The following is a 13,733-nucleotide window of genomic DNA, read 5'->3' on the forward strand; positions in this document are numbered from 1 at the left end:
TGGTTTGTGTGTACTTCTCAGGACTGCTTGCTGATGTCAGCGTGGCCGTGCAGGTGGGAAGAATTGTGCTTCAGCTGAGGACTTAAGGCCCTACAAGACAATAGAATTCAAACTGCCCTTGGTGAGCGGGAAGCTCCTGGATCTCTGAAGATGGTAAGCATTTCCAGGGCCAATCCTGGGGACAAAGCCCATAGTACTTCACAGGCCAGCAGGCTTTTGTATGCTCGATGGAGGCCTTGGCTGCACCTGTGCCACACCTCTGTAGTGTTCTGCCTGTCCTCCTTGCATTGGGGGGTATCCCTGGACTCTGAAGGGCTGCAGAGGTGGTTGGGCGGAGCAGCTGATGAAGTACTAGGCCTTTGGTGTTGCAGGCCCCACCCATTGGCATGTGCTTGGATCAATGATGACTCCCCCATAAACATTCCTTGGAAAAGCTGAACAAAATGAGTGAGAACTCACAACCGTCGTTCTCATCGTGACTGAGGTCCAGCACATTGCCTCTGGCAGGGACTATGGCAGTGAGGGCCCACGATTAGGGTAGCAGTTCTCTCCAGAACCCAGGGGGTGCCCATGGTGAAAGATCCATTTGAGCGGCGCCAGCAAGGTGATCTCTCATTCAGCCGCTCTGGGCAGCAGAGTGCCTGGTGCAGTGGTGCTGGGAGTTTGCGTGGCGGTTCCCAACATGGGCAGCAGTGGTGAAGTATGCAACTGGGTGTGCACGGTCTGATTGTGTGGATGGATGTGGAGCCAGGTTAAAACCTCTAAGGTCTGATAAGTGTGGCTTAGGTCCTTGTTTTTTATGCAGTGGTTCCTGGAACTGTGTGCTCCTCTTCTTTGCCAACAGACACACAAAGCCTGGTCACCTGGCTAGCATTAGGTCTCTCAGCTGGTGGATTGATGTGGTAGCACAGTGCCTGTGGGCTCTGAAGAGATCAGACATCCCCTTGAGTGTGGCATTGACACTTGGTGTTAGTGCCTGTGTGACCTGGTGGTAGGAGTCAACCTGGCATGAATGTTGTTCTGCTTCTCTTGGAAGAGCCTTCCACAGAGTAGAGTGGCTCTTGGGCTGGGTGCAAAGGAAATGACAGGGACAATGGGATGGGTTGTCTCTGAGGACACCCTGGTGAGCATGATTGCTGTGAGTTCTCGTGGCCGGGAAGAAGGTTAATCCTTGGAGCTCCCAGAGTGATTCCCAGTGATGTCACAGTTTGATCATGCAGTAGAGTTTAGGCACACGACTGGTACAATTTGGTTGGTGCCTTGGTGGGATTCTAGGCAAGTAATGTGCCGGGATCACTTTGCTGAGGGTGTGAGTGCCACGTAATCTGTTGTACTCTTGCCCATGGATGAAGCGGGTTTGCAGGTCTGTGCTAGAAGGCCCGGGTACAATGCTTCTCTTAATTGAAATGCACAAACCCCTTTTACCTGGACTGCAGAGACAAGACCAGTGATGTGACGCAGTCATTTCAGGAGAGTTAGGACCTTGGACATGGTGGCTTCTCTCAGCTTGCAACAGCAGCTGCTAACACTTCAGGGCCTATAACTCATGCCCCTGGCTCCTGTGCCTGCAATCCTGGAGCCTGAGCCAAGATTGTCTTGGCCAGTAGAGAAACCTCGATGTCTAATGGGGTTGGAAGTTGTTTTTCCGGAAACTTGCTGTACCCTGGGGTTCTGAGACTATTCTGCACCTGAACTTACTCTGTCATGGGCAATTGAGTCATGGAGCCAGGGACATAAAGCTTTTGGTTTTCCCTGGTCCGCTGGTGCTCACTTGTCTGGTTGAGAGTAGAGCCGTACTCCTGGTTGGCAGGTGTGAGGTTGAATCTTCGGTGGGTTTGTGGCCCGGTTGCATGTTCTCCTGAGCTGACTTCAGGACATTCAGAGGTCTAGCCAGGGTCAGGGCAATGAGGGAGTGGTGACTGGGGGTCCATTCTCACCCTGGGTGCATCTGGGCAAAGCCCCTGTTGGCCACCTGGACCTGTGAGGCCACTGGCACACAAATGAGATTGGGAGATGCAGGAGCGCAAGTGCTAGGTTGGCTGTGTTTGCAGTGAGTGTCTTGCTCTTTCCGGCCACACAAAGAACCCCTGGGCTGCTGTTGAGGAAGTTCCCTGAGCCTACTCACGACTTGGGACTGTGCAGGGTACCCCACACCTGGCAGAGGTTCCAGGTGACCAAAGACATGACTGAGTCTGAGGTCCTGGGGGGCAGCATGCATCACACAAGCGTTGCTTTCTTCCCTGGAAGTATCTGCGGGTTTTTCGGGGTGCCCATGGAACTTGTCACTCTGGGCAAGATGTCAGTGTGCATCCACGGTATTAAAGGCTCAGACCCCCAGCTAAGTAGTGCCTGCCAGTATATGCAAAAACTGTCCTGGCAAATGTCACCGGTGGCAGGACCAACACACACTTGGGACACAGATGCACATATAGCATCTCACGCATCTTCCCAGAATGTAGAACTCCAGCTGAGAACCCACTAGGGCCTATTCAGGAGAAGCTTGTGTAGGCCTTGTCAATCATGGACAGACAGGTTCAATGACAGGAAGCCTCAGGGATGAAGATTGATGGGACGCGCTGTGGTGCTTGACACCACAGCAGCCTAGCGTGGCAGCTTGGAACAGGCCAGGGATCAGGTTTCCTCAAGTGTGCTTGTGGTTTGTGTATACGTCACAGGACGGCTCGCTGACGTTGATGTGGCCATGCAGGGCGGGAAGAAGTGTGCTTCTGCTGAGAACTTGAGGCCCTACAAGACACTAGAATTCAAACTGCCCTTGGTGAGAAGGAAGTTCCTGGATCTCTGAGGACGGTAAGCATGGCCAAGACCAGCACTGGGGACAAAGGCATAGCACTTGACAGCCCCACAGACACCTGTATGCTTGCTGGAGACTTTGGCCACGCCTGGGCCACACCTCTGCAGTGGACCGTCTGTCCTCCTGCGCTGGGGTGTATCCCTGGACTCTGGAGGGCTGCAGAGGTGGTTGGGCGGAGCAGCTGATGAAGCACCAGGCCTTTGGTGTTGAGGGCCCCACCCATTGGCATGTGCTTGGATCGATGATGACTCCCCCATAAACATTCCTTGGAAAAGCTGAACAAAATGAGTGAGAACTCACAACCGTCATTCTCATCGTGACTGAGGTCCAGCACGTTGCCTCTGGCAGGGACTATGGCAGTGAGGGCCCACGATTAGGGTAGCAGTTCTCTCCACAACCCAGGGTGTGCCTAAGATGAAAGGTCCATTCGTGTGGCTCAGGAAAGCAATCACTCAGTTGTCCATATGGGCAGCAGAGTGCCTTGTGCAATGGTGCTGTGAGTTTGCTTGGCAGCTATCCATGTGGGCAGCAGTGGTGAAGGATGTAGCAGGGTGTACAGGGTCTGATTGTGTGGATGTGCCCAGGCCACTTATATCCCACGAAGGTCTGCTGTGTGTGGCAAAGACCCTGGTCCCTGTGGGGTAGATCTCAGAATCAAGTCTTCTCATCTTGGCCAATTGGACCCACGAAGCCTGGTCCCCGGTCTAGCTTTAGGTCTATGAGCTGGTGGTCTGATGTGGCAGCAGAGTTCTGCAATGGTCTGAAGAGATCAGACATCCCCTTGAGTGTGGCATTGACACTTGGCGGTAGTGCCTGTGTGACCTGGTGGTAGGAGTCAACCTGGCATGAAAGTTGTTCTGCTTCTCTTGGGAGAGTCTTCGGCAGAGTAGAGTGTCTCTTGGGCTGGGTGCAAAGGAAATGACAGGGACAATGGGATGGGTTGTCTCTGAGGACACCCTGGTGAGCATGGTTGCTGTGCGTTCTCGATGTGTGGCACCAGATTCTCTGTGGAATACTCAGGATTATCCTTGGTGATGTCAGAGATAGATCCTGCAGTGGAGCTTGGCACACATCTGGTGCATTTAGGTTGGTGCCTTCATTGAGGGATTCCAGGCAAGTAATGAGCCGGGATCCCTTTGCTGAGGGTTTGAGTGCCACGAAATCTTTTGTACTCTTGAGCTTGAATGAAGAATGTTTGCAGGACTCTGCTACAAAGGCTCAGGTACTGTGCTGATCCTTTTGAAATGGACATCTCTCTTTACCTGTGCTTCCAATGCAGGAACAGTGAAGTGACACAGTTAACTCAGGAGAGTTAGGACCTTGGGCATGGTGGCTTCCCTCAGCTTGCAGCAGCAGCTGCTGGACTCCTCAGGCCCTGTAACTCATGCCCCTGGCTCCTGTGCCTGTAATCCTGAAGCCCGAGCCCAGATTGTCTTGGCCAGCAGAGATAGCTCGATGTCTTGTAGATGGGAGGATGTTTTTAGAGGCATTTGCTGTACCCTGAGGTTCTGAGACTAATCTGCTGCCTGACTGCACCCTGACTTGGGGGATTGGGTCATGTGGCAGGGACATAATCCTGGTGGGTTTCCCTGCTCTGGTGGGTACTCCCTTGTGCTAGATGTGGGTATTGAAGTCCTCTGGGTTGGCAGGTGTCAGGTTGAATCTTCAATGGGTTTGTGGCCCGGTAGCCTGTTCCGCTGAGCTGACTTCAGGACATTCGGAGGACTTGGCAGGGTTGGGGCTATTAGGGAGAGGCAATTAGGGAGAGGTCACTGGGGGTCAAGTTTGACCCTGGGTGCATCGGGGCAAAGCCCCTGCTGGCTGCCCAGGCCTGGGAGACCACTGACACACAAATGAGATTGGAAGATGCAGGAGCGGAAGTTCTAGGTTGGCTGTGTTTGCAGTGAGTTTCTTGCTCTTTGCTGCCGCAACACAGAAACCAGAGCAGCTGTGGAGGAGCTCCTGTGATCATACTCACTCCTGGTGACTCTCAGAGCACCCCACACCTGGCAGAGGTTCTAGGCGACCAAAGGCCAGACTGTGTCTCAGGTCCTATGAGGCAGTGTGCCTCACAAAGTGGTCCTTTCTTTCCCTGGAAGTTGCCACGGGTTTTGGGGTGCGCGTGGAAATTTTCACTCTGTGCCAAATGTCAGTGCCCATCCACGGTATTAAAGGCTCAGACCCCCAGCAAAGCAGTGCCAGCAGGTAGATGTCAAACCTGTCCAGAAAATGGTCACCGATGGCATGACCAAAACATACTAGGGACACAGACACATATATACCATCACTCACATCTTCCCAGAATTTAGAACTCAAGCTGATAACCCACAAAGGCCTACTCAGGAGAAACTTGTGTGCCCATAGTCCCATCATGGACAGACTGGCTTGTGTGTAAGGAAGCTTCAGGAATGAAACTGAGGGGGGGTGCGATGGCACGGGTCACCACGGGCAGCCTAACCCTGGCTCGGCCAGGGATCTCATTTTCTCAAGTGTCCCTGTGGTTTTGTGTGTACTTCTCAGGACCGCTTGCTGATGTCAGTGTGGCCGTGCAGGTGGGAAGAAATGTGCTTCTGCTGAGAACTTGAGGCCCTACAAGACACTAGAATTCAAACTGCCCTTGTTGAGTAGGAAGTTCCTGGATCTCTGAGGACGGTAAGCATGGCCAAGGTCAACCCTGGGGACAAAGGTCATAGCTCTTAACAGCCCCGCAGACACCTGTATGCTCCCTGGAGACTTTGGCCACACTTCGGCCACACCTCTGCAGTGGACCATCTGTCCTCCTGGGCTGGGGTGTATCCCTGGACTCTGGAGGGCTGCAGAGGTGGTTGGGCAGAGCAGCTGATGAAGCACCAGGCCTTTGGTGTTGAGGGCCCCACCCATTGGCATGTGCTTGGATCGATGATGACTCCCCCATAAACATTCCTTGGAAAAGCTGAACAAAATGAGTGAGAACTCACAACCGTCGTTCTCATCGTGACTGAGGTCCAGCACGTTGCCTCTGTCAGGGACTATGGCAGTGAGGGCCCACGTCCAGGGTAGCAGTTCCCTCCACAATCCAGGGGGTGCCCATGGTGAAAGATCCATTTGAGCGGCGCCAGCAAGGCGATCTCTCAGTTGGTAGCTCTGGGCAGCAGAGTGCCTTGTGCAATGGTGCTATGAGTTTGCGTGGCGGCTCCCCACGTGGGCAGCAGTGGCGAAGGATGTAGCAGGGTGTACAGGGTCTGATTGTGTGGATGTGCCCAGGCCACTTATTTCCCACGAAGGTCTGCTGTGTGTGGCAAAGTCCCTGGTCCCTGTGGGGTAGGCCTCAGAATCAAGTTTTCTCGTGTTGGCCAATTGGACCCACAAAGCCCGGTCCCCTGTCTAGCTTTAGGTCTATGAGCTGGTGGTCTGATGTGGCAGCAGAGTTCTGCAATGGTCTGAAGAGATCAGACATCCCCTTGAGTGTGGCATTGACACTTGGCGGTAGTGCCTGTGTGACCTGATGGTAGGAGTCAACCTGGCATGAAAGTTGTGTTCCTTTCTCTTGAGAGAGTCTGAGAGTGGAGCAGCTGTTAGGCTGGGTGCAAAGGAAATGACAGGGACAGAGGGATTGTTTTGCTCAAGGACACCCTGGAGAGCATGGTTGCTATAAGTTCTTGAGGTGCAGCAGCATGTGTTCCATGAATCACCCAGGGTGATCCCCAGTAATGTCATATTTTGATCATGCAGTGGAGCTTGGGCACACATAGGCTGCAGTTTTGAAGGTTCCTTTGTGGGAGGGATAACAGGTGAGCAATCTTGCGGGATCCCTTTAGCTGAGGGTGTGAGTGCAGCGTAATCTGTAGTACCTTGATCATGGATGAAGCAGGTTTGCAGATCTGTGCCACGAAGGACACGGTACTGTACTTCTACTATTTGAAATGGACTTCTCTCTTTACCTGGGCCTCCAAAGCAGGACCAGAGATGTGACACTATATAATCAGGAGAGTTAGGACCTCGGGTATGGTAGCTTCCCTCAGCTTGCAACAGCAGCTGCTGGACACTTCAGGCCCTATAACTCATGCCCCTAGCTCCTGTGCCTGTAATCCCAGAGCCTGAGCCCAGATTGTCTTGGCCAGCAGAGAAACCTCAATGTCTACTGGGGATGGAGGTTGTTTTTTTGGAAACTTGCTATTCCCTGAGATTCTGAGAATAATCAGCTGCCTGAACACACCTTGTCTTGGGCAATTGGGTCATGGAGCCAGGATCATAAACCTTTCGGTTTTCCCTGGTGCAGTCAGTGCTCATTTGTGCTGCTCGTGGGTAGCACAGTCCTCTGGTTTGGCTAGTATGAGGTTGAGTCTTCAGTGGGTTTGAGGGCTGGTTGTATGTTCCCCAGAGCTGACTTCAGGACATTCAGAGGGCTTGCAAGGGTCAGGGCAATTAGGGAGAGGAAATTAGGGAGAGGTCACTGGGGGTCATGTCTGACCCTGGGTGCATCTGGGCAAGGCCCCTGCTGGCTGCGCAGACCTGCGAGACCACTGACACACAAATGAGATTGGGAGATGCAGGAGCGCAAGTGCCAGGTTGGCTGTGTTTGCAGTGGGTCTCTTGCCCTTTCCAGCTGCAACACAGAAACTCTGTGAGCTGTTGAGGAGGTGTCGTGATTATACTCATGACTGGGGACTCTCAGAACACCCCACACTGGCAGAGGATCCAGGACCCAAAGGCCTTTGTGAGTCTTACATCCTGGGGGCAGCATGCATCGCACAAGTGGTTTTTTTCTTTCCCTGGAAGTTGACATGGGTTTGCAGAGTGCCTGTGGACCTTGTCACTCTGGCCCTGAGGTGGTTGTCCACCCATGGTGTTAGAGACTCAGACACCCAACAAAGCAGTACCAGTACATGGATGCCAGAACTGTCCTGGCAAAGGTCAGTCGGCCCCTGGCAGGGCCGACACATCCTTGGATACAGATGCATATAAACTGTCATTCAGATCATCCCAGAATTCAGAATGCAAGCTGAGAACCCACAAGGCCCACTTAGGAGAAACTTGTATAACCATAGTCCCATCATGGGCAGACATATTGAGTGAAAGGAAGATTCAGGGATGAAAATTGAGGGGCACGCTGTGGTTAAGGACACCACATCAGCCTAGTACGGCAGCTCGGAGCAGGCCAGGGCTCTGGTTTTCTCAAGCGTGCCTGTGGTTTGTGTGTACTTCTCAGGACTGCTTGCTGATGTCAACGTGGCCGTGCAGGGTGGCAAGAAGTGTGCTTCTGCTGAGGACTTGAGGCCCTACAAGATGCTAGAATTCAAACTGCTCTTGGTGAGCGGGAAGTTCCTGGATCTCTGAGGACGGTAAGCATGGCCAAGGTCAACCCTGGGGACAAAGGCATAGCACTTGACAGCCCCACAGACACCTGAATGCTTGCTGGAGCCTTAGGCCATGCCTGGGCCACACCTCTGCATTGGACCACCTGTCCTCCTTGTGCTGCGGTGTGTCCCTGGACTCTGCGGGGCTGCAGAGGTGGTTGGTGGATCAGCTGACGAAGCACCAGGCCTTTAGTGTTGAGGACCCCACCCATTGGCATGTGCTTGGATCGATGATGACTCCCCCATAAACATTCCTTGGAAAAGCTGAACAAAATGAGTGAGAACTCACAACCGTCGTTCTCATCGTGACTGAGGTCCAGCACATTGCCTCTGGCAGGGACTATGGCAGTAATAGCCCACATCCAGGGTAGCGGTTCTGCCAAACCCATGGGGTTTTTGTGGGTGGGAGGATGTTTTTCGAGGCATTCGCTGTACCCTGGGGTTCTGTGACTAATCTGTTGCCTGAACGCACCCTGTCTTGGGGTATTGGGTCATGTGGCAGCAACATAATCCTGGTGGTTTTCCCTGGTCCAGTCGCTGCTCATTTGTGCCGATACTGGAATGCGCAGACCTTTGGTTTAGCAGGTGTGAGGTTTATCTCAGTGGGTTTGAGTGCCGGTTGTATGTTCCCCTGTGCTGACTTCAGGACATTCGGAGGGCTTGCCAGGGTCGTGGTGAATAGGGAGAGGCAATTACGTAGAGGTCACTGGGGGTCAAGTCTGACCCTGGTTGCTTCTGGGCAAAGCCACTGCTAGCCCCCTAGACCTGCGAGACCACAACACACAAATGAGATTGGGAGATGCAGGAGCGGAAGTTCTCGGTTGGCTGTGTTTGCAGTGGGTCTCCAGCCCTTTCTGGCCACAACAGAGAACCCATGGGCAGTTGTTGAGGAGGTGTAGTGTTCGTACTCATGACTGGGGACTGTGCAGGGCACCCCACACCTGGCAGAGTTTCTAGCCGTGGAAATGCATGACTCTATCTCAGGTCCTGGGGGACAGCATGCATCACACAAGCGGTCCTTTCTTCCCTGGAAGTTGCCACAGGTTTTTGGGGTGCCTGTGGTCCATGTCAGTGTGGTCCAGATGTCAGTGCCTACCCATGGTATTGAAGGCTGAGACCCCGAGCAAACAGTGCCTGCTGGTAGATGCAAAAACTGTCCTGTTAAAGATCACTAGTGGCAGGACCAACACGCACTTGTGACACAAATGCACATATACCGTGACTCACATCTTCCCTGAATTCCAAACTCAAGCTTAGAATTCACAAGAGCCTACTCACGAGAAACTTGTGTATGCATAGTCCTATCATGCAGATTGGCTCGAGTGAAAGGAAGCTCAGGGATAGATTAAGGGGATGTGCTATGGTGCGTGACACCACAACAGACTAGCGTGGCAGCTCGGAGCCAGCCAGGGCTCTGGTTTTCTCAAGCGTGCCTGTGGTTTGTGTGTACATCTCAGGACTGGTCGCTGATACGACGTGGCCGTGCAGGGTGGGAAGAATATGCTTCTGCTGAGGACTTGAGAACCTAGAGGACGCTAGAATTCAAACGGCCTTTGGTGAGCGGGAAGCTCCTGGATCTCTGAGGATGGTAAGCATGGCCCAGGCCAGCACTAGGCAAAAAGCCATATCACTTGACAGCCCCACAGACACCTGAATGCTCGTTGGATCCTTTGGTCGTGCCACGGCCACACCTCTGCAGTGGTTGCCTTCCTCCCTGCACTGGGGCACATCCCTGGATTCTGTGCGGTGAAAAGATGGTTAGACTGAGCAGCTGACGAAGCACCAGGCCTTCAGTGTTGAGGGCCCTACACCTTGGCATGTGCTTGGATCGATGATGACTGCCCCATAAAGATTCCTTGGAAAAGCTGAACAAAATGAGTGAGAACTCACAACCGTCGTTCTCATCATGACTGAGGTCCAGCACATTGCCTCTGGCAGGGACTATGGCAGTGAGGGCCCACGTCCAGATAGCGGTTCTCTCTACAACCCCAGGGGTGCCCATGGTGAATGGTCCATTCGAGCAGCCCCAGGGGGACGATCCCTCAGCTGTCTGCTCAAAGCAGAAGATTGCCTGGTGCAGTGGGGCTGGGAGTTTGCGTGGCGGCTCCCATCCTGGGCAGCAGTGGTGAGGATGCAGCAGGGTGTGCAGGATCCAATTGTGTGGATGCAGGCGGAGCCAAGTATTCACCTCAGGGGTCTGCTGGGTGTGGCCAAGGCCCTGGTTGTCTGTGCAGTGGTTCTCTGAACGGAGTGCTCCTCTTCCTGGCCAACAGCAGACACAAAGTATGATTGCCTGGCTAGCATTAGGTCTGTCAGCTGGTAGTCTGATGTGGCAGCAGAGTGCTGGAGGGCTATGAAGAGATCGGACAACCCCTTGAGTGTGGCATTGACACTTGGCAGTAGTGCCTGTGTGAGCTGGTGGTAGGAGTCAACCTGGCATGAATGTTGTGTTCCCTTCTCTTGGGAGAGTCTTCCACAGAGTAGAGTGTCTCTTGGGCTGGGTGCAAAGGAAATGACAGGGACAATGGGATGGGTTGTCTCTGAGGACACCCTGGTGAGCATGGTTGCTGTGATTTCCTTTTTTTTTTTTTTTTTTGCTGTGATTTCTTGATGTGTGGCACCAGGTTCTCTGTGGAATACTCAGGATTATCCTTGGTGATGTCAGAGATAGATCCTGCAGTGGAGCTTGGCACACATCTGGTGCATTTAGGTTGGTGCCTTGGTTTGAAGGATTCCAGGCAAGTAATGTGCCAGGATCACTTTGCTGAGGGTGTGAGTGCCACGAAATCTTTTGTACTCTTGAACTTGAATGAAGAATGTTTGCAGGACTCTGCTACAAAGGCTTGGGTACTGTGCTGATCCTTTTGAAATGGACATCTCCCTTTACCTGTGCTTCCAATGCAGGAACAGTGAAGTGACACAGTTAACTCAGGAGAGTTAGGACCTTGGGCATGGTGGCTTCCCTCAGCTTGCAGCAGCAGCTGCTGGACTCCTCAGGCCCTGTAACTCATGCCCCTGGCTCCTGTGCCTGTAATCCTGGAGCCCGAGCCCAGATTGTCTTGGCCAGCAGAGATAGCTCGATGTCTTGTGGATGGGAGGATATTTTTAGAGGCATTTGCTGTACCCTGAGGTTCTGAGACTAATCTGCTCCCTGACTGCACCCTGACTTGGGGGATTGGGTCATGTGGCAGGGACATAATCCTGGTGGGTTTCCCTGCTCTGGTGGGTACTCCCTTGTGCTAGATGTGGGTATTGAAGTCCTCTGGGTTGGCAGGTGTCAGGTTGAATCTTCAATGGGTTTGTGGCCCGGTAGCCTGTTCCACTGAGCTGACTTCAGGACATTCGGAGGACTTGGCAGGGTTGGGGCTATTAGGGAGAGGCAATTAGGGAGAGGTCACTGGGGGTCAAGTTTGACCCTGGGTGCATCGGGGCAAAGCCCCTGCTGGCTGCCCAGGCCTGGGAGACCACTGACACACAAATGAGATTGGAAGATGCAGGAGCGGAAGTTCTAGGTTGGCTGTGTTTGCAGTGAGTTTCTTGCTCTTTGCTGCCGCAACACAGAAACCGGAGCAGCTGTGGAGGAGCTCCTGTGATCATACTCACTCCTGGTGACTCTCAGAGCACCCCACACCTGGCAGAGGTTCTAGGCGACCAAAGGCCAGACTGTGTCTCAGGTCCTATGAGGCAGTGTGCCTCACAAAGTGGTCCTTTCTTTCCCTGGAAGTTGCCACGGGTTTTGGGGTGCGCGTGGAAATTTTCACTCTGTGCCAAATGTCAGTGCCCATCCACGGTATTAAAGGCTCAGACCCCCAGCAAAGCAGTGCCGGCAGGTAGATGTCAAACCTGTCCAGAAAATGGTCACCGACGGCAGGACCAACACATACTAGGGACACGGACACATATATACTGTCACTCACATCTTCCCAGAATTTAGAACTCAAGCTGATAACCCACAAAGGCCTACTCAGGAGAAACTTGTGTGCCCATAGTCCCATCATGGACAGACTGGCTTGTGTGTAAGGAAGCTTCAGGGATGAAGATTGAGGGGGGGCACGATGGCACGGGTCACCACGGGCAGCCTAACCGTGGCTCGGCCGGGGCTCTCGTTTTATCAAGTGTCCCTGTGGTTTTGTGTGTACTTCTCAGGACCACTTGCTGATGTCAACGTGGCCGTGCAGGGTGGGATAAGTGTGTTTCTGCTGAGGACTTGAGGCCCTACATGATGCTAGAATTCAAACTGCCCTTGGTGAGCGGGAAGCTCCTGGATCTCTGAGGACGGTAAGCATTTCCAGGGCCAACACTGGAGACAAAGCCCTTAGCACCTCACAGCCCACAGAGAGCTGTATGCTCACTGTGCATTTGGCCACGGTTGGGCCACACCTCTGCAGTGGACCGCCTGTCCTCCTTGCATTGGGGGGTATCCCTGGACTCTGCAGGGCTGGGAAGGTGGTTGGACTGAGCAGCTGACGAAGCGCCAGGCTTTGTATGTTGAAGGTCTCGCACCTTGGCATGTGCTTGGATCAATGATGACTCCCCCATAAACATTCCTTGGAAAAGCTGAACAAAATGAGTGAGAACTCACAACCGTCGTTCTCATCGTGACTGAGGTCCAGCACATTGCCTCTGGCAGGGACTATGGCAGTGAGGGCCCATGTCCAGGGTAGCAGTTCCCTCCACAACCCAGGGGGTGCCCATGGTGAAAGATCCATTTGAGCGGTGCCAGCAAGGCGATCTCTCAGTTGGTAGCTCTGGGCAGCAGAGTGCCTGGTGCAGTGATGCTGAGAGTTTTCATGGCAGTTCCCCACGTGGGCAGCAGTGGCGAAGGATGCAGCAGGGTGTGCAGGATCTGATTGTGTGGATGTGCCCATGCTAAGTGTATACCTCAAGGGTCTGTTGGGTGCAGCTGAGGCTCCGGTTGCCTGTGTAGTGGGTCTTGGTACTGAGTGCTCCTCTTCTTGGCCAACAGGAGACATGAAGCCCGGTCCTCTGGCTAGCATTAGGTTTCTCTGCTTGTGTTCTGAAGTGGCAGTAGTCTGCCGCAGGGCTCTGAAGAGATCAGACATCCCCTTGAGTGTGGCATTGACACTTGGCGGTAGTGCATGTGTGATCCGGTGGTAGGAGTCAACCTGGCATGAATGTTGTGTTCCCTTCTCTTGGGAGTGTCTTCCACAGAGTAGAGTGGCTCTTGGGCTGGGTGCAAAGGAAATGACAGGGACAATGGGATGGGTTGTCTCCGAGGACACCCTGGTGAGCATGGTTCCTGTGAGTTCTGTAGGTGGGGCAGAATGGTATTCCTTGGGTCATCCATGGTGATCCTCGGTAATGTCATATTTTCACCCTACAGTAGAGCTTGTACACACGTCTGGGGCAGTTTTGAAGGTTACTTGGTGGGAGGGATAATAGGCTAGCAATCTTATGTGAACCCTTTGTTGAGAGTGTGAGTGCAGCATAATCTGTAGTACTCTTGATCATGGATGAAGCAGGTTTGCAGTTCTGTTTCACGAAGGACACGGTACTCTACTTCTATTTGAAATGGACTTCTCTCTTTGCCGGAGACTCCAGTACAGTACCAGTGATGTGACAGT

The 13,733-nt window shown here is 53.2% G+C and overlaps 6 non-coding genes across 6 annotated transcripts; all 6 read left to right on the plus strand.

The window, feature by feature from the left end:
• Positions 1–394: 394 nt before the first annotated feature.
• Positions 395–488, plus strand: LOC127484015 (small nucleolar RNA SNORD116). Its single transcript, XR_007910798.2, has one exon. It is a non-coding gene; the product is annotated as a small nucleolar RNA SNORD116 (small nucleolar RNA).
• A 2,559-nt stretch (positions 489–3,047) lies between these two features.
• LOC127483993 (small nucleolar RNA SNORD116) lies at positions 3,048–3,141 on the plus strand. The gene has a single exon (XR_007910776.1). It is a non-coding gene; the product is annotated as a small nucleolar RNA SNORD116 (small nucleolar RNA).
• Positions 3,142–5,704: 2,563 nt separating this feature from the next.
• LOC127483996 (small nucleolar RNA SNORD116) lies at positions 5,705–5,798 on the plus strand. The gene has a single exon (XR_007910779.1). It is a non-coding gene; the product is annotated as a small nucleolar RNA SNORD116 (small nucleolar RNA).
• Positions 5,799–8,372: 2,574 nt separating this feature from the next.
• On the plus strand, positions 8,373–8,466 carry LOC127483995 (small nucleolar RNA SNORD116). The gene has a single exon (XR_007910778.1). It is a non-coding gene; the product is annotated as a small nucleolar RNA SNORD116 (small nucleolar RNA).
• A 1,507-nt stretch (positions 8,467–9,973) lies between these two features.
• Positions 9,974–10,067, plus strand: LOC127484014 (small nucleolar RNA SNORD116). Its single transcript, XR_007910797.1, has one exon. It is a non-coding gene; the product is annotated as a small nucleolar RNA SNORD116 (small nucleolar RNA).
• A 2,598-nt stretch (positions 10,068–12,665) lies between these two features.
• LOC138844849 (small nucleolar RNA SNORD116) lies at positions 12,666–12,759 on the plus strand. The gene has a single exon (XR_011381211.1). It is a non-coding gene; the product is annotated as a small nucleolar RNA SNORD116 (small nucleolar RNA).
• The last annotated feature ends 974 nt before the right edge of the window (positions 12,760–13,733 follow it).

Source organism: Oryctolagus cuniculus, chromosome 12, assembly GCF_964237555.1.
Source record: "Oryctolagus cuniculus chromosome 12, mOryCun1.1, whole genome shotgun sequence".
In the NCBI taxonomy this organism is placed as follows: domain Eukaryota; kingdom Metazoa; phylum Chordata; class Mammalia; order Lagomorpha; family Leporidae; genus Oryctolagus; species Oryctolagus cuniculus.